The sequence below is a fragment of the Astyanax mexicanus genome, chromosome 9, assembly GCF_023375975.1.
Source record: "Astyanax mexicanus isolate ESR-SI-001 chromosome 9, AstMex3_surface, whole genome shotgun sequence".
In the NCBI taxonomy this organism is placed as follows: Eukaryota; Metazoa; Chordata; class Actinopteri; order Characiformes; family Acestrorhamphidae; genus Astyanax; species Astyanax mexicanus.
In genome coordinates, this window is record NC_064416.1 from 1,316,467 (window position 1) to 1,339,584 (window position 23,118).

Consider the following 23,118-nt stretch of genomic DNA (forward strand, 5'->3'; position numbering starts at 1 on the left):
GCTGAAATAACAAAAAAAGATGCAGAGCTTTCAGACCTCAAATAATGCAAAAAAAAAAAAAAAGTTCATATTCATAAAACCCTAGTTTTAGTTTCTCCTCCACCAGTCTTAAACACTGCTTTTGGATAACTTTATGCTGTTTTACTCCTGGTGTAAAAATTCAAGCAGTTCAGTTTGGTGGTTTGATGGTTTGTGATCATCCATCTTCCTCTTGATTATATTCCAGAGGATTTCAATTTGGTAAAATAAAAAAAAAAACTCATCATTTTTAAGTCGTTTCTTTTTTTTTTCAAAGCTGTATATACCCATGAGTTCTTACTAAACCAATGGGGCATGTTCGGCAATAGATTTTTTCCAGAGCTGTATACTAATATAATGTATGATTTTTTACATTTTAAACCAAATTACTGAAATAAAGTAACTTTTTAATGATATTCTATTTTTTTAAATGCACTATTAGGCTACTAATCACATGAAGTGAGACGGTGTGAACATGGTCAGTACTTGAGGCTGAGGAAGTGTCTTCAGACCTCAGTGGAAGTGAAGTTATCGGGATCTGAAGGCTGGGGACACTAAATCAGTGAGCTCCAGTCTCAGGGGGACTGTTCAGCTTTAGGGAAGGACGTGTCAGAAGACTAAATGTCAAAGACCTCAGCTTATGTGGAGATGTGTAGTTCTGAACCAGAGTAAAGAGCTTAGCCTTTAAAGCTAAAGGAAACCAGAGCACTTACTTCTACATCCAGAGAGATAAAGGCGAGTATGAGAGAGAGAGGTTAAAGGTGAAAGCAGCAGTGTAAAAAGCACAAAATCTGTACTTACAGACGGTCTACGAGCGGAGCTACGCGCGCTAGGCCTGCTAAGATCCGCGGCGTTTCCTGAGCCTGCTAGCCGGAAGAGGTCTCTCCGCAAGCGTTGCGCGAGGAGCCGAAAGCGCGGTTAGAGAGCCGGAGTCCGCGCTAAGCTAATGGCTAACTCCAGCCGGCCAGCGGTTCCATCTCTCCTTCTCTCCAACGTTTGCTCCCTGCCGAACAAGATTGACTATCTCCGGCTCCAGCGGACATCCCAGCGCGAGTTCAGAGACTGCTGTGTGTTCGTTTTCACGGAGACGTGGTTAACGGACTCCATCCCGGACTCCGCAATTGAGGTGAGCGGCATGCTAAGCTACCGCGCGGACCGAGACGCCGGCCTCTCGGGCAAAGTACGTGGAGGTGGGGTGTGTGTTTACATCAACACAGCATGGTGTAACAACGCTGCGCTGATCTCCAGCTACTGCTGGTGGAGTTTGCTGTAGTCAGAGCTAGGCCATTCTACCTGCCCAGAGAGCTTAGCAGCGTCTACATAATAGCAGTGTATGTAGCACCCAGTGCTAATGCTAATGCTAACGGTGCTAATGCTAACGCTCTGCAAGAACTGTACACTGTTATCTCCAAACTCCAGAACTCACACCCTGACGGACTGTTTATTGTTGCTGGTGATTTCAATCACAGTAGTCTGAAGGTTCTGCTGCCCAGCTTTCACCAACATGTGGATTTTCCAACCCGTGGAGCTAACCTGCTCGATTGTGTGTATACTAACATTCCCGGTTCGTACAGAGCAGAGCCCCGCCCCCACTACGGCTACTCTGATCATATTTCTGTCATGCTCATCCCAGCATACAGACAGCTCATCAGACGTGCCAAATCAGAGAAGAAGCAAGTTACAACCTGGCCTCCAGGAGCCATCTCTGCTCTTCAGGACTGTTTTGAGCACACTGACTGGGACATGTTCAGAGAAGCTGCTACTTCTGATGACTCCATCACCCTGGAGGAGTACACAGACTCAGTGACTGGCTACATCAGCAAGTGCATTGAGGATGTTACTGTCTCCAAAACCATCACAACCCGCCCCAACCAGAAGCCGTGGATGACTGCAGAGGTGCGTGCGCTGCTGAGATCCCGAGACAAGGCCTTTAAGTCAGGGGACAGGGCTGGCCTCCGAACAGCTAGAGCCAAGCTCTCCCGGGGGATCAGAGAGGCAAAGCGCACCTACGCAAAGAAAATCCACGCCCACTTCCAGGACACTACTGACACTCGGCACATGTGGCAGGGCATCCAGACCATCACCAACTACAAGTCACCCTCCCCTGCTTGTAACAGTGATGCCTCCCTTCCAGATGCACTGAACTCCTTCTACGCAAGGTTCGAAGCACAGAACTACACGACAGCAAGGAAGACTACACCTCCTCCAAACGACCAGGTACTGTGCCTGTCCTCAGCTGATGTACAGAAAACTCTACTCAGAGTCAACCCACGGAAAGCCCCAGGACCAGACAGCATACCTGGCAGAGTGCTCAGAGGATGTGCAGAACAACTCACGGATGTTCTCACGGACATTTTCAACATCTCTCTGAGTACTGCAACCGTGCCGACGTGCTTCAAGACGACCACCATCGTCCCTGTGCCGAAGAAGTCTCAAGTGTCCTGCCTTAATGACTACCGTCCCATTGCACTTACTCCCATCATCATGAAGTGCTTTGAGAAGCTGGTCATGAGGCACATCAAAAACCAGCTCCCGTCCTCACTGGACCCTCTGCAGTTTGCGTATCGTCCAAACAGATCAACAGACGATGCCATCTCTACTGCGCTCCACCTGGCTCTCACCCACCTGGACAACAAAGACTGCTATGTTCGAATGCTGTTCATCGACTTCAGTTCAGCATTCAACACCATCATCCCTCAGCATCTGATCGGAAAACTGAGCTTGCTGGGCCTGAACTCCTCCTTCTGTAACTGGGTTTTAGACTTCCTAACTGAGAGACCACAATCAGTCAGGATTGGAAACAACACCTCCAGAATCATCGGAGTCTCTCTTCCCTCCATCACTGAGATCTACACCACACGCTGCATCCGCAAAACCACCAGCATTGTGGACGACCCCACCCATCCCTCACACGGACTCTTCGCTCTGATGCCGTCCGGCAGAAGATACAGGAGCATCCGAGCCTCCACTACTAGACTCTGCAACAGCTTCATCCACCAGGCAGTCAGACTTCTCAACGCACAGAGACAGAACTGAACCCCCACCCCACCCACCACTCACACAACACACTCGCACAAAACTAAACTGTACACCCCCCCCCTTTACACAAAACTAAACTGTACACCCCCCCCCTTTACACAAAACTAAACTGTACACCCCCCCCCCCCCTTTACACTCACAAAGAACTGAACTTCACCCACACACACACACCCAGTCAGCACACAGAGACTGACATGACTTTATTTGCTGCACTCTTAAAAACTATAAACTCTACCTCAGTAACTGCTGTGATTATATCTGTTCTATATGTTACAGTATGTTACACATCTCTGCACCTTATCCTCACTATACACTTTATTATACCGTATCGGTACTGCACTGTCCTGTCTTTAAATTGTCTCGTCTTTTGTATTTATTGTATTTATTGTTATTTAGTGTTATAATTTTATAATTTTATGTTGCACTGTCACTCCTGCACTTTATGTTGTCTATTGCTTGTTGTTCTATGTTGCACCATGGTTCCGGAGGAACGTAATTTCATCACACTGTGTACCTGTACTCAGATGTAATGACAATAAAAGCCTCTTGACTTGACTTGGTTCGAATCCCGGTCATGCAGCTTACCCTGAGTGAGAGCACAATTGGCCTCTTTCCCCTCTTTACTCCTAGGGTGATGTGGATCAGCACAAAGCTGCATCTGTGAGCTGATGTATCTGTGATGCTACTCAGAAAAAAGGTAAAAAAAAAAAAAAGGCGGAGTCTGACTTCACATGTGTCGGGGGAGGCGTGTGCTAGTCTTTTTCAGCCTCCTGGTTAAGGGGAATCACTAGTGATAGGGGGATATACAGCTGAGTAGCAGCTGAAAAGGTGCGATAATCAGCCTTACTAAAAATTGTGAGAAAATTGGATAAAATTATGAATAAATTCTAAAAAAAAAAAAAAAAATGTATAGAAGATTTAGTCTAGTTTTAGGTCTTTGTAATGGTTCTGCTGTCTAAAGCCCTATCCGGATGAAATTATTTTCTAAGGGGGACGTCTACTCTTTAGTGATAAAACTCCTGCATCCGGACTGCAATTGTAAAAACAGGAGGATCAGTGAGTTTTTAGGCTTTGTTTCTTGGTCACATGACATCAGTAGAGTTCAGTAGCTCCTCCATTTCCACTCACTGTTGTGTTTTTAACGTGGATCTCCAAGGAAACCGTGGCGCGCCCAAAGTGTAATTACGGTGCGTGGCAGTGGACAAATAGCTGTTTTATTAAACGTGATTAAAATAATTTTATTAAAAGGCACCTGTGTGAATTTCAGTAAAGAAAAAGCTTCTTATCTGTGCAGTAAGTTTCTGTTTATTATCTTAGTAAAACACATTGAAGCATTACAATAAATACCAACATCAATTTTGCAAAAAGCAAAAGTTTTCCTTAAAACAACTAATCCTAATCTCTCCTCCTCATCTGAGTTTAATAGAGTTTATATTTCTAGTTCTCATCATATTAATCTACACCTGGTTTGGTGGTAAATTACTGGTAAATGTGGTAAATCAGGTGAGCTGCTGACGGAACTGAACATAATAATCTACACATGCTGGCTGAGGAGCAGCCAGGAGAAATCTGGAATCTCTACACTTTGTTCTTCAGCTCGACTCACAGGATATAAAACATACTTATAGTTAAAAATGAGAATGTTTGTTACGTTTTACTGTATCGGTGTTTATTTGCATCTGTTTAAATCATATGTGGTGCCTTTTTCAGGCAAAAACACTCAAATTGCTGAGATAAATGGATTAGTGTAATATGCTTTGGTGCTTAAAATATTTGCCTAGTACTGTGTGTGTGTATATATATATATATATATATATATATATATATATATATATATATATATATATATATATAACAGGTGTATTAAACAAATTCCTTAGTGTAAATAAATGCACTGGACAACAACTGCTACACCAGGAGGCAGGCTACGTGATGTCAGATATATTTAGGTTTTAACGAGCTTCTTGTGCACTTTTTTAAGTTATTAATGCCTCGTTTTAAATATCAGGGCTCTCTGGGTTCTACCAATGAGTTGTGGAGCTACTTTGAGCTGGATAACAGTGTAAAAAAGCGATTTCTTGGGGCAAAACATCCTTATAAATGTCAGAAAAAATATTTTAAAAGTAAATATTTGTACTTTCTGATGATATGTGGTGGGGTCCTTTCTGCTTGAGGCCCCCCAATAACTTGAAACAGCCCTGGGCCCCCAGGTAAAACAGACTGAGAGCAGCACAGAAATGACAAGAAATACAAAATGTAAAATGTGACAGCATGATTCAGTATCTGTTCTACATGCAGTTCTACATCCTTTACACACCAACAGCTGTACAGAAACCTGTCTCCTCTATATTAACGCTCTAATTAATATCACATCCCTGTCCTTTTTCAACATTATATCACCCTTAACATAATAAAAGTCCCGCTCCAGCGTGGCGTAGAGGAGATAAAGGAAGCATTACTGCAGCGTTTCTGCAGCAGGATGACGGGTAATTACTGCATTCAGAGATACGGTGTCTAATCTCCTCCCCTTCAGCCCTGGAGTTATCAGACCAGAGTCCACCGGCCAATCAGAACAACCCCCGAAACCTGATACCAGAGAGAGACAGATACAGAGAGAGACAGACACAGAGACTGCTGACACAGACAGAACACGTCTATCTCTCAGATCTCATTCTTTACTTATATATAAATATAAAACAGCAGCTTCTGCAGCTCGACCATAACGCTGACTCCACCCTTTCATTATGTCATCCTCAATAAAACCATTCTGCATTAAATGAGAGAAATTCAGGGTGATTTTACCAAAAACAACAGGTTTTAGCTTCAGTCCAGATCCACTGAAGCATGGTCCGGTTCTGACTTTATTCAGAACAATTACAGGAAGTTGAGTCAAGCAATCACAACCAATGCAATGCAACCTGATACTGAATGATAAAATGATATTAAGGATTTCCCCAGTGATTTTATCCTATAAATCTTTGCATCAATGCCATTTATTTCTAATTCTAATTTTTTTTTTTTTTTTTATAAAATTTTATTTCTAATTTTTCCCACTTTTTTCCCCCAATTTACACGGCCAATTACCCAACCCACTCATTAGGACTCCCTCTATCACTAGTGATGCCCCAACACACCAGGAGGGCGAAGACTAACACATGCTTCCTCTGATACATGTGAAGTCAGACTCCGCTTCTTTTCGAGCTGCTGCTGATGCAGCATCACCGAGCAGCCAATGCGCTTGGAGGAAAGCGCAGCGACTCGGTTCTGATACATCAGCTCACAGACGGTCACGTCTTAGCCCTGTCTCATGTCTCTGTGTGTCTTCCCCACGTGACCTGTGCCTCTCTGTGTCTCCTGTCAGTAGATTTCCACCATGTGTTTCTCATTTGTAGCTCCGCCCCTTCCCCAGGTGTTTCCACTTCTAGTGTGTTTTATGTTACTATAAATAGCCCTCCTCTGCCACCTTGTCCTCCGTCGGTCTTTGCACCTTCCTCTGTTGTCTGTCTCTCTGCGTTTCTGTGTTGCTATAGCCCTAGTTCAGTGTTTATTCATAGTTTGTTTCCCTTGCTCCCTATTCTGTGTTTTTCTGTTTATTTCTAGTTTCCTGTTTTTTTATCCATTGTTTCAGTCGTCGCTCCCTAGTTCCCTGCTTAGTGTTTTGCTTCTTGTTGTTTTTGCTGTGTAAATATATTCCCTGTATATATCCCTGCCTTGTTTAGTTTAGTACTTATTCTGTTCCTTGTTAATTTTCTTATATATATATTCCTTGTTTATTTTTGTTATTATTATTACCTCTTGTTGACTTAGTTTATGTTCTCTAGTTTCACTGGGTTGTTTTGGTTTTTGGTTATTCGTTTATCTTTGTTAAGTGTTTATTTGTTTCTTGTTTCATTGTTTATTTGTTATTTATTTAATAAATTATTTATATCGCTCTTACCTGCACTTGTGTCCGCCTCCTCGTCTACCTGCCTGGGTATCCGTGACACAGACGCCCTGTGCTGCAGACATCACCATAGGAGTGATGTGGGGAGAGAGCGCCATCTACCCACCCGGAGGAAGCAGGGCCAATTGTGCTCCCTCTGACGCCGTTCTAATTTATTTTTAACATTGAATTATTAGTTTACTTTTTATGGCTAAAACAAAATACTAAAAGGAATATGCTGTAAATGATTATTAGTACGAACTAAAGCAATTAAACAATTAAAAAACGTATATAACCTTTTTTTCTTATGAATAAGAGTCCACTTAAAAATGATGAATATAATCAAGAGGAAGATGGATGATCACAAACCATCAAACCACCAAACTGAACTGCTTGAATTTTTGCACCAGGAGTAAAGCAGCATAAAGTTATCCAAAAGCAGTGTGTAAGACTGGTGGAGGAGAACATGATGCCAAGATGCATAAAAAAAAACAGTAAATAAAAACTAAAACAGGGTTATTCCACCAAATATTGATTTCTGAACTCTCAAAACTACTTGAATATGAATATTAACTTTTTATTTTCTTTGCATTATTTGAGGTCTGAAAGCTCTGCATCTTTTTTTTTTTGTTGTTATTTCAGCCATTTCTCAATTTCTAAAAATAAAATAAATAAATGCTCTAAATGAGAATATTTTTATTTGTAATTTGGGAGAAATGTTGTCTGTAGTTTATAGAATAAAACAACAAAGTTCATTTTACTCAAACATAAACCTATAAATAAACCTTTAATTCTTTCCCCAATAACATTTGTATTTTAGTTAGCTTGATGCTCTGGTTAGCTAGTTTGTCACTAAGCTTAGCTAGCTCATTGCTAACTTTAGTTCTCTGCCCAAAAACATTACAATTTTAGTTAGCTCAAGACTACGATTAGCTAGCTCGTCACTAGCTTTAGTACTAACCCCGGTAACATTAGAATTTTAGTAAGCTCGTTGCTATTGTTAGCTAGCTTTTTGCTAGCTGTAGTTCTCTCCCCAATAACATTAAAATGTTTAATTAGCTTGTTGCTATGGTTAGCTAGCTTGTTGTTAAGCTTAGCTAGCTTGTGCTAACTCCCCAGTGACATTAGTATGTTAGATAGCTTGCAAGGTTGACTCCAAGACTGAGATCAGGATCGTGTACAACATTGCTGCCCACGCTGCCAAAAGTACCAATTGTTCTTATATAAATGTTCTTATTTTCTGAGACCCATATTCCCATTTTTTTCTGAGGGGTTTTCATTGGCTGTTAACCATCATCATAATCATCAACAATAAAATGTGTGTAATACATATATATATATATAATATGAGTTTCACATTTTTAACTGAATTACTGTAAGAAAGTACATTTTCAATGATTTTGCCAAAATACAGAGTCCTCCACCAAGCCCTAGGAAATGTGGGCGGGGTCACCATCATTACCACCCACTGCACTGTCCACTGCAGATGGTAATGTTAGAGTTCTATACTGTATTCCCGGTACTCGTGTGATGCTGTTGATGGAGGAACATTAAATTCCTGCTCTTTAACTTCAGGAATGGAACGTTCCTCCATCTGAACCCACTATCAGACCTCACATTAGTGGTGAACAGAAATGCATTCAGAAAGCACAACATGTCCAGCCTCCTGGTGCCCGGTCTACAGCAGTTAAACATCACGATGAGTTTCACTTCTTTTAGTCAATAAGTCTCACTTTATTCTCATAATTCACCCATCATCAAATATCTGCTTTCTGTATAGAACTAGTGCTGGGTGATATACGAAAAAATATATATATTACAGTAATTTTCAAGATTCTGATGGTTTCACTGTATATCTCTGTATTTTTATTATTATTATTATTATTTATTTCGATTTTTTGCATGACTGGGCTTTTATATAGGTTTTATATAGTTTTTTGACTAACTGTACTGTTAGAAGTATATATAATATAAAACACAAACACTTTAAATTACTTTAGATTAGATTACTATTGAGAAATTAAACTTCATTAGCAGTAAAAACATCTGAAGAATCCAAACAATAGCCATTAAAAAGAGATACGCCAGCAACTTTAACACAGCTTAAAAAACTAAATATTTTAATACTATAAAAATGTTACCTAAAATACTCAAAGTGTTTTTAAAGAGAGTATTTAAAGACATAAGTAAGACAAGTTGGTACCACTTTAAGAAAAGACTCCTTTATAGAGGGTTTATAAATAGTTTTAAAAGGAGTTTATTAATGTTAATAATTAGGTTATAATCCAGTAATAAGCAGTTACTTACTCAGATCTAGTTGCTTATCTTTGTCTTTTTTGTCAGTTATCATTAACATTTCTGTTAATAACTTTATTTATTTAACTACAGTATTATATTATATTATATTATATTATATTATATTATATTATTTAATTAATATGTTAATATGCTATTATCACTGTTGTTCTTTCTGTGTATGTGCTGTATGCAAGTGTAAGTGCGTATTAATGTTTTTAAAGTGTTAACAACTTAATTTATAGTTGTAAAATATTTATTAACCCTTTATAAAGGAGCCTTATTTTAAAGTGTTACCCACTTTTTTCCATTGGACAAAAAATGAAGAGATCACTTCAGTTTCTGAATCAGTTTCTCTGATTTTGCTATTTATAGGTTTATGTTTGAGTAAAATGAACATTGTTGTTTTATTCTATAAACTACAGACAACATTTCTCCCAAATTCCAAATAAAAATATTGTCATTTAGAGCATTTATTTACAGAAAATGAGAAATGACTGAAATAACAAAAAAGATGTAGAGCTTTCAGACCTCAAATAATGTAAAGAAAACAAGTTCATATTCATAAAGTTTTAAGAGTTCAGAAATAATCAATATTTGGTGGAATAATCCTGTTTTTTAATCACAGTTTTTTTTTTCATGCACCTTGGCATCATGTTCTCCTCCACCAGTCTTACACACTGCTTTTGGATAACTTTATGCTGATTTACTCCTGGTGCAAAAATTCAAGCAGTTCAGTTTGGTGGTTTGATGGTTTGTGATCATCCATCTTCCTCTTGATTATATTCCAGAGGTTTTCAATTTGGTAAAATCAAAGAAACTCATCATTTTTAATTCAATTCTTATTTTTTTACAGAGCTGTATATACCCACACTTTTTCACTAAACCAATACGGCATGTTCTGCAATAGAGCCAAACTAGTAAAAACTTGTTTTTGATGTTGCAAAATGTGAGATTCACAAACTAAAAGTGTGAAACACCAAAAAATCAGCAGCATCTCTAAAGAGTGTTCCCAACATGAAGTAAAGTCTATCTTGTAAGGTTATAAAGAATTGAGGCTGTTTTGAGGAAACAGCACCAGTATCTATTCAGTATTAATGGAGTATTTTCAGACTCTGTGTTTTGGTGTATCGCTCTGGTGTATTCCAGCCCGTACACACACTTCTTTAAACATTTAAAACACTTCTACACACATTTATTATTATAGCATCACTCAAATAACACTTTCCACACTTATTTCAAGGATTTAAGTCCATGGTTTGAGTGTTTATGTTTTGTAAATTTAATCCGGTTAGTTTGGGTTCACACTGCAGTTTAGCGAGAGCTACAGTAAGTTCTGTCATCATCAGCTACAGGAAGTGGACAACGTTACTCTGTATACCTGATATTGGATGTTTAGCAACCACCTGCAATACCTTAGCAACTGCCGAGCAACACCCAAGCAATCACCACAGAGCAACAGCTCAGCATAATCTTAGCATGCACCTGGAATTCCGTAGCAACACCTTAACAACCGCTCTGCAAACCATAGCAACACCATAGCACCCACTTAGCAATGACCTGGGCAACCATGTATCCAAAGGTTTTAGACACAGTTTTTGGACTTTAGCGTTTAACTAACGTTTTTGGACACTGCTATATCATGCCAAAATATTAGCAGTTTTTGGACTTTAGAATTTACCCAAACGTTTTGGGACTTTAGTTTTTAACTAAACTTTTTGGACTGTAGCTTTTAGCAAAAGGTTTTGGGACTTTAGATTTTAGCCAAAATGTTTGGACACTGCCATATCAGAGAAAACTAGCTTTTAGCCAAATGCTTTTGTACTTTAGCTTTTAGGCAAATGTTTTTGTATTTTTTGCTTTTAACCAAATGTTTTGGACTTTAGCTTTTAGGCAAGTTTTTGGGATTTTAGCCAAAAGTATTTAAGCATTTAGGACTTTAGCATTTAACCAAATATTTTTGTACTTTAGCTTTTAGCCAAAAGTCAACAGCATAACAACGACTCTTCACACTTCAGACAAAAACAGCTTAGCAACCATTTTAACTTTTTTTAAGGTTATTAGCGTACTTTTCCAAGCCAACGTTTCCTCTCTAGTTTTCAGATTAAAATCAGATCGTTCTTTTATACATATCTAGTTTATTTCAGACTTTCAGTCTTTCCAGTTTGCTTTAAATCAAAATAAATAAATTAATAAAATTATAAGATTACAGTGCTGGTGATTCTGTATCTACTGTAACTGTAGATTAACACTTAGTTATTACTAACACTAATAAAATACAGAATCCAAAGGAAATCTGTTAAACTCAGTCATTCTGAATCAGATTCAGTAAAACAACTGAAAAGTAAGTTTGTCAACTAAAATATCAACCTTCCTCCAACCAATCAGTGTGAAGTTTAGGGAGACTCCGCCCACATATGTGATGATGACAGGATGCAGTAAAGTTATTTAGTGCACTTGTTTGTAGAAGGCCTAAATCTATGAGTCTTATTTTCTCATTTTCAGCTAAAAAATAGTGTTTTTGTTTTTTTGCTTCTGGTTATGAGGCGGTATAGTGCAGTTTAACTGAGATGGAAGTTCAGCAGAGCTGAAAGAGTTCAGAAAAAGTGTTTAAAAATGCATGGAGTGGCCTACCCTCCAGGGGTATTCAGAAATTCAAGTCAAAAGAGATATCACATTTCCAAATAATGGTTGAAATATTCGAGCTCGGTGAATAAATCATGATTTTTCACTGATCCAAAATCCTCTGAGCATAATTTCCAGGATTTCTCGTGGACAGGACTGGAAGTAGATTTTGATAATGATGGTTCTGGTTGGAATCTGACATTCTCAGACATTCTGAACTGATAAAAGTAATTTTAGGGAGGCAGCAACAAATTCAATTGACCTTAAACACAAGCATTAAGTATAGGGCTTTGGAAAATAATAAGACAGCACTTAAAATGATGAGTTTATTTGATTTTACCAAATTAAAAAACCTCTGGAATATAATCAAGAGGTGAAACTAAACTGCTTGAATTTTTGCACCAGGAGTAAATCAGCATAAAGTTATCCAAAAGCAGTGTGTAAGACTGGTGGAGAAGAACATGATGCCAAGATGCATGAAAAAACTGTGATTAAAAACCAGGGTTATTCCACCAAATATTGATTTCTGAACTCTTTACTTTGAACTTTATGAATATGAACTTGTTTTCTTTGCATTATTTGAGGTCTGAAAGCTCTGCATCTTTGTTATTTCAGTAATTTCTCATTTTCTGTAAATAAATGCTTTAAATTTGGATTTTTTGAGGAATGTTGTCCGTAGGTTATAGACGAAAACAACAATGTTCATTTTAATCAAACATAAACCTATAAATAGCAAAATCAGAGAAACTGATTCAGAAACTGAAGTGGCTCTGGCTGTATGTTTAGGATCATCGTCTTGCTGGAAGATCTCAAGTCTTTTACAGCCTCCAACAGCTTTTCTTCTTCCAGGATTGTTCTGTATTTATTTATCTCCATCCATCTTCCATCCATCAACTCTGACCAGCTTCCTAAATCTGTCCCTGCTGAAGAAAAGCTCGTCCCCACAGCATGATGCTGCCACCACCATGTTTCACAGTGGGGATGGACGGTGTGTTCAGGGTGATGAGCACACATAGCGCTTTTTTTAGACCAAAAAGTTCAACTTTTGTCTTTTCTGACCACAGAACTTTCTTCCACATGTTTGCTGTGTTCCTACATGACTAAAAACTAAGAACTTCTTACGTCTTTCTTTCTTTCAACAATGGTTTTCTTCTTCCACTCTTCCATAAAGACCAGATTTGTGGAGAGCAGGACTTATATACCTGAGCTGTGGATCTCTGCAGCTCCTCCAGAGTGACCATGGGCTTCTTGGCTGCTTCTCGCCGGATCTGTTGATTTGGGATGATCATGGTCTTGTCTTGGTAGGTTTGTACAATAATGTTTCAGGGTTACAGTCATATGAAAAAGTTAACCTATTTATCGGAATCATTTTTAGTTGTAAATATTTGGGTGTTTGCAACAGCCATTTCAGTTTGATATATCTAATAACTGATGGACACAGTAATATTTCAGGATTGAAATGAGGTTTATTGTACTAACAGAAAATGTGCAATATACACACATGCACGGTGCAAAAGTATGGGCACCCTTATCATTTTATTAATTTGAATACTCCTAACTGCAAGCTTTTGCACTTTTGCTTTGGCATACCTCAGGCGACTCTGTTTGTGGCGTTCTTGCAGAAATGGCTTCTTTCTCATCACTCTCCCATACAGCTTCTCCTTGTGTAAAGTGCGCTGTATTGTTGAGCGATGCACAGTGACACCATCTGCAGCAAGATGATGCTGCAGCTCTTTGGAGGTGGTCTGTGGATTGTCCTTGACTGTTCTCACCATTCTTCTTCTCTGCCTTTCTGATATTTTTCTTGGCCTGCCACTTCTGGGCTTAACAAGAACTGTCCCTGTGCTCTTCCATTTCCTTACTATGTTCCTCACAGTGGAAACTGACAGGTTAAATCTCTGAGACGACTTTTTGTATCCTTCCCCTGAACAACTATGTTGAACAATCTTTGTTTTTAGATCATTTGAGAGTTGTTTTGATGAGCCCGTGATGCCACTCTTCAGAGGAGATTCAAATAGAAGAACAACTTGCAATTGACCACCTTAAATACCTTTTCTCATGATTGGATACACCTGGCTATGAAGTTCAAAGATCAATGAGGTTACCAAACCAATTCTGTGCTTCAGTAAGTCAGTATAAAGTAGTTAGGAGTATTCACATCAATAAAATGATAAGGGTGCCCATATTTATGGTTTAATGCATATTGCACATTTTCTGTTAGTACAATAAACCTCATTTCAATCCTGAAATATTACTGTGTCCATCAGTTATTAGATATATCAAACTGAAATGGCTGTTGCAAACACCCAAATATTTACAACTAAAAATGATTAAGATTAATAGGGGTGCCCAAACTTTTTCATATGACTGTATTATTGATCTTCATTGTTGATATTTTGTCTTATATTCAGCTTTTAATGTCAAATTATTATTGTTTTAAGTCCACAGCAGAAATAAAAGTAATGACCTCGCTTTTCCAATACTTTTTGGGAGAACTGTATGTGGGAGACCCACAGAAGTCCCATAAGAGTTGGGAAGTTTAAATTCTAATATTTTAATCATGAAAACGACGCTTTTAAAAGGCTCTTGATAGTTCTGTATGTATTGATTTGTACGTGTTAAAGATGCAGCAGGCTGAAGAGGTCTTCATCTATAAGTTAAAATATGAAAGCTCACATATGGAATGTGTTAGGACCAGCTTCAGATGATGAAGTACACTTAGGTGCCGTGTTCAAGGGCACGGTAGCAGCTGTTGTGTTCAGCGGTAGACCTGGGGAGCCCTGCACCGCAAATATTTGTGTTTTCCACACTCCAACACACTCGATTTAACTCATTATCAAACGCTCCATGAGCCGGGTCAGACTGGAGCACGGAAAACACAGGAAGTCAGCAGGGCCCAGACAGGAAGCCAGTTTATCATTATAAAGGATCATGAACCGAACTACGTCTACAACCAAATTTTAACTAAGCTATTAAAAGCAATACACAGCTTTGGCAAAAAATAGATATATGTTGTGCTACGGATTCTAAATAAAAATATTGTTATTTAGAGCATTTATTTGCAGAAAATGAGAAATGGCTGAAATAACACAAAAAAAGATGCAAAGAAAACAAGTTCATATTTATAAAGTTTTAAGAGTTCAGAAATAATCAATATTTGGTGGAATAATCCTGGTTTTTAATCACATTTTTTTTCATGCATCTTGGCATCATGTTCTCCTCCACCAGTCTTACACACTGCTTTTGGATAACTTGGATTGTGACCATCCATCTTCCTCTTGATTATATTCCAGAGGTTTTCAATTTGGTAAAATCAAAGAAACTCATCATTTTTAAGAGCTGTAAAAGAACCTATTTTATGTATTCCTACATCTTGTCTTGGGACTGGATCCCAGCCAATCAGCTTAATCTGTCAAGTTTCTTCTTTGATGTTTCTAAAACATTTTTATTCGAAGTTTTTAAACAATCTAGTAACATCTCTGTCACTGTCACTTGCATCAATGTTTTATTTTTTAGTTTTGGATCTATTTTTAACAGCACCAAAACATTAGGATTCATCTAATTTTGAACATTTTGTGAGAGACACTCTAATAATATTGTGATTAATGACCATTATTATATAACAAAAGTCAAGGGGCATGAATACTTTTGCAAGCCGCTGTAAGGACTGAACGAGAATTAGTTTTAAATGCATATTTTTTGCGCATACATTATGATTTGTAGTTTTCAGCTGATGATTATGTTAATAAATGAATAAACGAATGTTTTTGGTTATATATTTTTGTCTAGTGGTTATAAAATGCAGTGAATTCAGGTGCACGTGGTGGTGGAGATCTGTCTGCGCTGACGTTCAGCACAACAGGAGACCCGAGACGAGGTTCTCAGGAGAGACGTGGATCCCTGGTGTGGCGTCCTGGAGAGATCCTGAAACTCCTACAGAATAAAAACGTCTTCTCTAACTTCTTCCTTTAGTGTTCATTTTTACTGAAGGACACTGTGGCTATGTTTAGACTGTCAGCCCTAATCTGAGTTTTATAATGCCTGGATTGATATTTAAAAGTCTGAACAAGCCAGAAACATTTGGAGAATATCATTGAAAAGTTTATTTATTTCAGTAGTTCAGTTAAAAAAAATTGAAATTCATATATTATATAGATGTATTAAACACACAGAGTGATCTATTTTAAACATTTTATTAATTATTAAGCTAAAAATCAGTGTCTCAGAAAAGTTACATATTATATAAGACCATTAATTGGTGCTTTTGGTAAGCAGTGTGGGCAGTGTGCCAAATCCTGCTGGAAAATGAAATCCACACTAGCCCTCGATCAGAACACAATCTTACAGACAAATAGATGGATAAGCAGTTAGACATATAGGTAGATAGATGGGCAGACAGGTATGTAGACAGACAGACAGACAGACAGACAGGTTCTGATGTACTATCATTAGATAAACAGACAGGAATATAGGAAGACAGACAATCAGACAGACAGACAGAGAGACAGTTACTTTATTTCAGTAATTCAGTTAAAAAATGTGAAATTCATATAATATATAGATGTATTAAACACACAGAATGATCAGTTTTAAGCATTTTATTGATTACTAAGCCAAAAATCAGTGTCTCAGAAAATTATATAAAGAATATTATATAAGAGCAATTGGTGCTTTTGGTAAGCAGTGTGGGCAGTGTGCCAAGTCCTGCTGAAAAATGAAATCCACACTAGCCCTCGATCAGAACACAATCTTACAGACAAATAGATGGATAAGCAGTTAGACATATAGGTAGGTAGGTAGGTAGATAGATAGATAGATAGATAGATAGATAGATAGATCCATTTTTCAGCAGGACTTGGCACACTGCCCACACTGCTTACCAAAAGTACCAATTGCTCTTATATAATATTCTTTATATAATTTTCTGAGACACTGATTTTTGGCTTAGTAATCAATAAAATGCTTAAAACTGATCATTCTGTGTGTTTAATACATCTATATAATATATGAATTTCACATTTTTTAACTGAATTACTGAAATAGATAGATAGATAGATAGATAGATAGATAGATAGATAGATAGATAGATAGATAGATAGATAGATAGATAGATAGATAGACAGACAGACAGACAGACAGACAGACAGACAGGTTCTGATGTACTATCTTTAGATAAACAGACAGACTGGGATTCAGGCAGACAGGCAGATATATAGATAGATAAGTAGACAGATTTTTTTAGGCAGGTTTTGATGAACTATCATTAGATAGACAGACAGGAATATAGGAAGACAGACAATCAGACAGACAGACAGTTACTTTATTTCAGTAATTCGGTAAAAACATGTGAAATTCATATATTATAAAGATGTATTAAACACAGAGTGATCTATTTAAGCATTTTATTGATTATTAAGCCAAAAAGAAAATTTGAATATTATGTAAGAGCATTAATTGGTATGAAGTGTATTAAAATGGTAAAACACTGTATTCCATATGAAAATTTATAAGGAGTCTGTCTGTACAAGAAGAATACTGGGTCATTCGGTTTGTTGGAGTACTGGGTTTGCCTGTTTGTACTTTAAACTTCTGGACTTATGCCTGGAACATATATGTCCTTTTATGGTAAAGAGATATGTGATATGCCTTGGTCTAATGTATAAAACCCTGGAGCACAAAGAAAGAGGGGGAGAGATTTTTGGACACCTCGGATCGGGAACTTTTTCTCTCTCCACTGTAACTTCTGGAAAACCTGTTATAATAAAACCTAACCTGATTGATAAAAATAGAAGACAGTGTGTTAAGTCTCATTTCTTCAAGAATCATCCTTCAAGAGAAGACACCACAGGTACTTTTGGCAAACAGTGTGGGTAGTGTGCCAAATCCTGCTGGAAAATAAAATCCACTCTAGACCTGGAGCAGTTTGGACTGTGTGTCTCTCCACTCTTCCTCCAGACTCTGATCCCTTGATTTACTTTAAATGAAATGTAAAATTTACTGATGATCAGTGATGGTTTGGAGAGTCATGTCTGTCATCTGCTGCTGTTGATCCACTGTGTTTTATTATCAAGTCTAAAGTCAGTGCAGTTTTGTTTTCCCACAAAATCTTACAGCACTTCATATCTTACAGCTTCCCTCTGCTGATAACAACTTTTATGGAGATGCTGGATTTCATTTTCCAGCAGGACTTGGCACACTGCCCACACTGCCAAACAAAAGTACCAATTGGTCTTATATAATATAATATTCTAAATTTCTAACTTCTTCTCAGTGATAAAACTCCTGTATCTGGACTGCAGTTGAAAAAACAGGAGGACCAGTGAGTTTTTAGGTTTTTTTTTTTCTTGGTCACATGACATCAGTAGAGTTCAGTAGCTCCTCCATTTCCACTCGCTGTTGTTTTTTCTCTTTTTTAAAGTGGATCACCGTGGAAACCGTGGCGCGTCCAAAGTTGACTGTAATTACGGTGCGCGGCAGTGGACAAATATCTATTTTATTAAAGGCGAGGAGACGAAGCTCAGAGATGTGCGTCCGGACGGGACTAAAATTACCGGAGGAGATAAAATTTCCTACTAGAAAGTTTTTAATGTCATTTTTTCTCACAGTAAAAAGATGGAGATCAGAATTCGGGTCACGTTTAAAATCCAGGATCCATTCCGTTCACGCCCGGTATTTATACTCATTTATATTCAAGAACACCACCTCTTAACACACACTCGCGCGCACACACACACACACACACTCGCTCGCACACACACCTTTTTCACACACTGTGTCCTCTCTCTCTCTCTCTCTGTCTGTCAGATGTGAGACAGCAGGAGTTTTGTAGCTTTGACCATGAGCAGCCTTTACTACTGAATATTTAATTTATATTAAGAGCCTGGTTATGATGGAATACCATTAAACAGAGAGACAGATAGATAGATACAGAGATAGATAGATAGATAGATAGATAGATAGATAGATAGATAGATAGATAGATAGATAGATAGATAGATAGATAGATAGATAGATAGATAGATAAGCAGTTAGACAGATGGGTACATAGACAGGCAGACATATATATATATATATATATATGTATATATATAGACATATGTAAACAGATAGACAGACAGGCATTTGCTGATGGAATATTATTAGATAGACAGACAGAGGGATATAGGCAGTCAAATAGATAGCAGATTATGATGGACTATCATAAGATACAGACAGATAATCTTACAGATAGAAAGAAAGGCAGGCAGACAGATATATAGATAGATACATTCATAGATAGACAGACAGACAGGTTCTGATGGACTATCATTAGATAGACAGATAGACAGACTAGGATATAGGCAGACAGACAGACAGGTAGATGGATAGATAGATAAGCAGTTAGACAGATGGGATATAGGAAGACAGACAGAAAAATGGACAGACACATAGATGGATAAGCAGTTAGATAGGTAGACAGGTATATAGATAGATAAGTAGATAGACAGAAAGGTTCTGATGAACTATCATTAGATAGACAGACAGGAATATAGGCAGACAGACAGACAGATAGGTAGATAGACAGGCAAGTTTTGATGTAATATTATTAGCTAGGCAGATAGACAGATGGGTATATAGACAGGTAGATAGATACAGATATAATAGATAAGTAGATAGAAAGACAGACAGGTTCTGATAAACTATTATTAGATAGACATGCAGACAGGTATGTAGGCAGACAGACAGATGGACAGACAGATAGATAAGCAGTTAGACAGAGAGAGAGGAGATAGACAAGGAGATAGACAGCCAGACAAAGTCTGATGGACTATCAATAGATAGACAGACAGAGATATAGGCAGACAGACAAGCATACAGAGAGATAGACAGATACATAGAAAGACAGGAGATAGATAGATAAATAGATAGATAGACGGACAGGCAGGTTCTGATGGACTATATATAGGTAGACAGACAGACAGATGATCAGACAGGCAGACAGACATGTAGCCACATATATAAAGACACTATTACTCTCAGAGAGAAATTCACATATTGCAGGAACCCAACCTACAGAAACACCAAACACAGCATTAAATTCATTTTAATAGTATTATATAATGTTTAAATATTACTATATATTACTAAAATATACTAAAAATTAAAAACTCAGATATAAGTAAGTACTTCAAGTAAAAAATGCCAAAAGTAGGATTTTTATGAGTTTACTGTGTTGTTAAATAAAATATAAGAACGTGTGTTGTTAAATAAATGGATTATTATGAATAAACTATTTTTAAGTCAGATATATTTTATATTTTTATGTCTCTCCTCCTCTTCCTCTTCTTCATCCTCCTCTTCTTCATCTGCAGCTTCAGCTTCAGCTGATCTCAGGCTGGTTTATTCGATGCCTGGAAAGCTCCTCTAAATAAAATGTGTTTCATTGACACTGCTCAAGCCCCGCCCACAGCTCTGTGATTGGCCGGTAGAGCTACCCCCGGTCTCTGTGATTGGCTGAGAGTGCTGGGTATGTCCCTCCTGCTGTAGAATAGACTGAGGAACTCTACTCTCTCCAGATCCAGAGAGTTCCTCAAGAGTTCTTCAGTAAAACCACTGATTCTGCTGTACACTGAGTTTTACTCAATACGCTCTAGAGTGGAAACGGTTATTTAGAAATATATATTAAAAAAGAAGCTAGTTCTCGTTCAGCACCTTACATTGGCTTGCAAAAGTATTCATACCCCTTGAACTTTGTTCTAAAAAAAACATGTTATGAAATAAGAGTCAATAATCAAAATGTTTAGAACGTTTCTCACATTACGATTAAAACTACACAGTGAAATCTGTAGTGTTAAAATCACAGTGTAAAACTGGACGTTATCCTAACAACTCTCGCAGTTGCGTGTGTGAGCAAAGCTAGACAGATAGCTAACAGCAACTTCAAGAAAAATCAAAGCTTCGTAAAAGGAGTGGCTTTACTGATGAATTCAGGTTTATTCACATCCTTTGTTGTTTTTTGATTCTTTCCTTTGGTTCATACTTTTCTTGTAAAACTGCAAATAAATACAATGAAAACAACAATAAACATTTTAAATAATCTCTGAGTATGAACTGCCTTAATACATGTAAATAGTAACAACACTTAGAAGTAAACCAAAGCTAACATAGCTAACATAACAATGTAGTGAAGCCTGCACTAGCTAGCCAAAGCCGAGATACAGTGTGGATTAAACTCGAAAAAGACAAAGCATCCTTCACTAAGAAATACAAATTGTTGTTTTATGCCTCTCAAAAGTGCTATCATAACTTAAAACTTAAGATGTTTTAACTTACAGGCATATATTTTCACAGGCTCAAGCAGAAAAGGGGAGAAAGTGGGAGTCCATGCACACTGCAGCTCTCCTGAAGCTTAACTGAAAAGAAAATGGAGGATAACCTCCCTAAAACAAATAATTCCCTGCAGTACCTTAAAACCCCATGAGGGGGTGCTATTTATCCTGGATAAATTATCCTGAATGGGTAAACAGAATACTCCCCGTCTGGTATAATGTAACTATTATACCACTAAATCAGTCCATACATTCACCCTGTAGTAGACAGAAGTAAGACTACCTCTGAAATAGGTCTAAGATAAATTCTAGCAGTCCCTTGTTTGAAGATCTTCACTTCAACTTTGCGTACCCTGGTGTCCTTACTGGGCACAGTTTTCACAATGAGTCCAACAGGCCATTCATTGCGCTTCACCTCATTGTCTTTCAATAAGACGATATCCCCCTCTTGCAAATTGCGCTTTTCTTCCTGCCACTTCCGCCTGGCCTGCATAGTAGACAGGTACTCGTGCCTCCATCGTTTCCAGAAAGTGTCAGCAAGACTCTGGCTTTTGTAGAGGTCCTGCAAGTCAAAGTTTCCAGGAGGAGATGGAGTAGTGCTGGCCTTTTGCGTTAAAAGCATTGAAGGAGAGAGTATTTCTGGCTTTTCGGGATCTGTAGAGACTGCTACCAGGGGTCTGGCGTTCATTATGGCCATCACTTCAGCCAAAAGCGTGGTCAAGACTTTGTGAGAGAGCGGCCGATGTTCTCCTTTAACAGCATACCATCTAGTATCCGTCGAGCAATGCCTATCATCCTCTCCCACACGCACCCATGTGTGAGGAATGGGGAGCATTGAATGTCCAAGTACAGCCCTGATCTTGTAGATAGTTCTTGATCTCTACATCTTCTGTACTTATGTTTAGCTCCTTGCAGGCTCCTATAAAATTTGTGCCTCTGTCTGATCTGAGCTGTCTGACTGGCCCTCGAACAGATAGGAACCTTCGCAAGGCATTGATGAAGCTCGAAGTTGACATGGACTCAATGACTTCGAGGTGAACTGCTCTGGTGCTTAAACAGGTAAACATCACAGCCCATCTCTTACTCTCAGCACTGTTCTTTCTTGTGTAACGTGATGTGACGCTCCATGGCCCAAACACGTCCAAGCCTACATGTGTAAATGGTGGATCCAAAGCAAGTCTGTCTACAGGTAGATCTGACATTTTTTGTTTCTCTAGCTTGCCCCTGAGCCTTCTACAGATTACACATTTGTAGATGACACTTGAAACCAGTCTTTTGCCACCAATGATCCACAGTCCTGCTGTACGCCGTGCACCTTCAGTTAAATGTCGCCCTTGATGAGCCACTTGTGCGTGATGGTGTCTGACTAGTAATGTGGAGACATAGTGCTTTGCTGGAATGATCAATGGATGTTTTTCTTCATTTTGAAGGTCAGATGAAGACAATCGACCTCCAACCCTGATCAGTCCATTTTCATCCACAAATGGACTTAACCTTTTTAGAGGACTTTGTACAGGAAGTTCCCGTCCCTCTGACATGCAGGTGATTTCATCCTCAAACTCCTCATGTTGAACACATTGTATAATGGTGGTTTTAGCTTGACTAAGTTCAACTGACATGTCAGTGTTCCTACAGCAGTGCCATCCTTTACATGTGTCTGAGCATGCAGAATGAGAGTAGGATCTTGCAACATGTGTAAGTGTAGCAATACCTCTCACAAGAGATTTCCAGGTTGAAAAGCGTTGGAACCTGTGTGACTTTAGGGTTGTTTCAAACACCTTTGTTCCATAAGTAGCTGCCTGTGGTCGAACATCTTCATCCTTTTCAGGTTCGATAAGCTCAAAGCATCCTGCATCAAACTCTTCTCCTGCTGCATCTGTGTGTCTTAGGAAAGAAGGTCCAGAGAGCCAA

General features: G+C 38.3%; 1 protein-coding gene across 1 annotated transcript in view; it reads right to left on the minus strand.

The window, feature by feature from the left end:
- The window catches only part of LOC107196871 (uncharacterized protein C14orf132), an 893,178-nt gene that overhangs the window by 274,476 nt on the left and 595,584 nt on the right, over positions 1 to 23,118 (minus strand).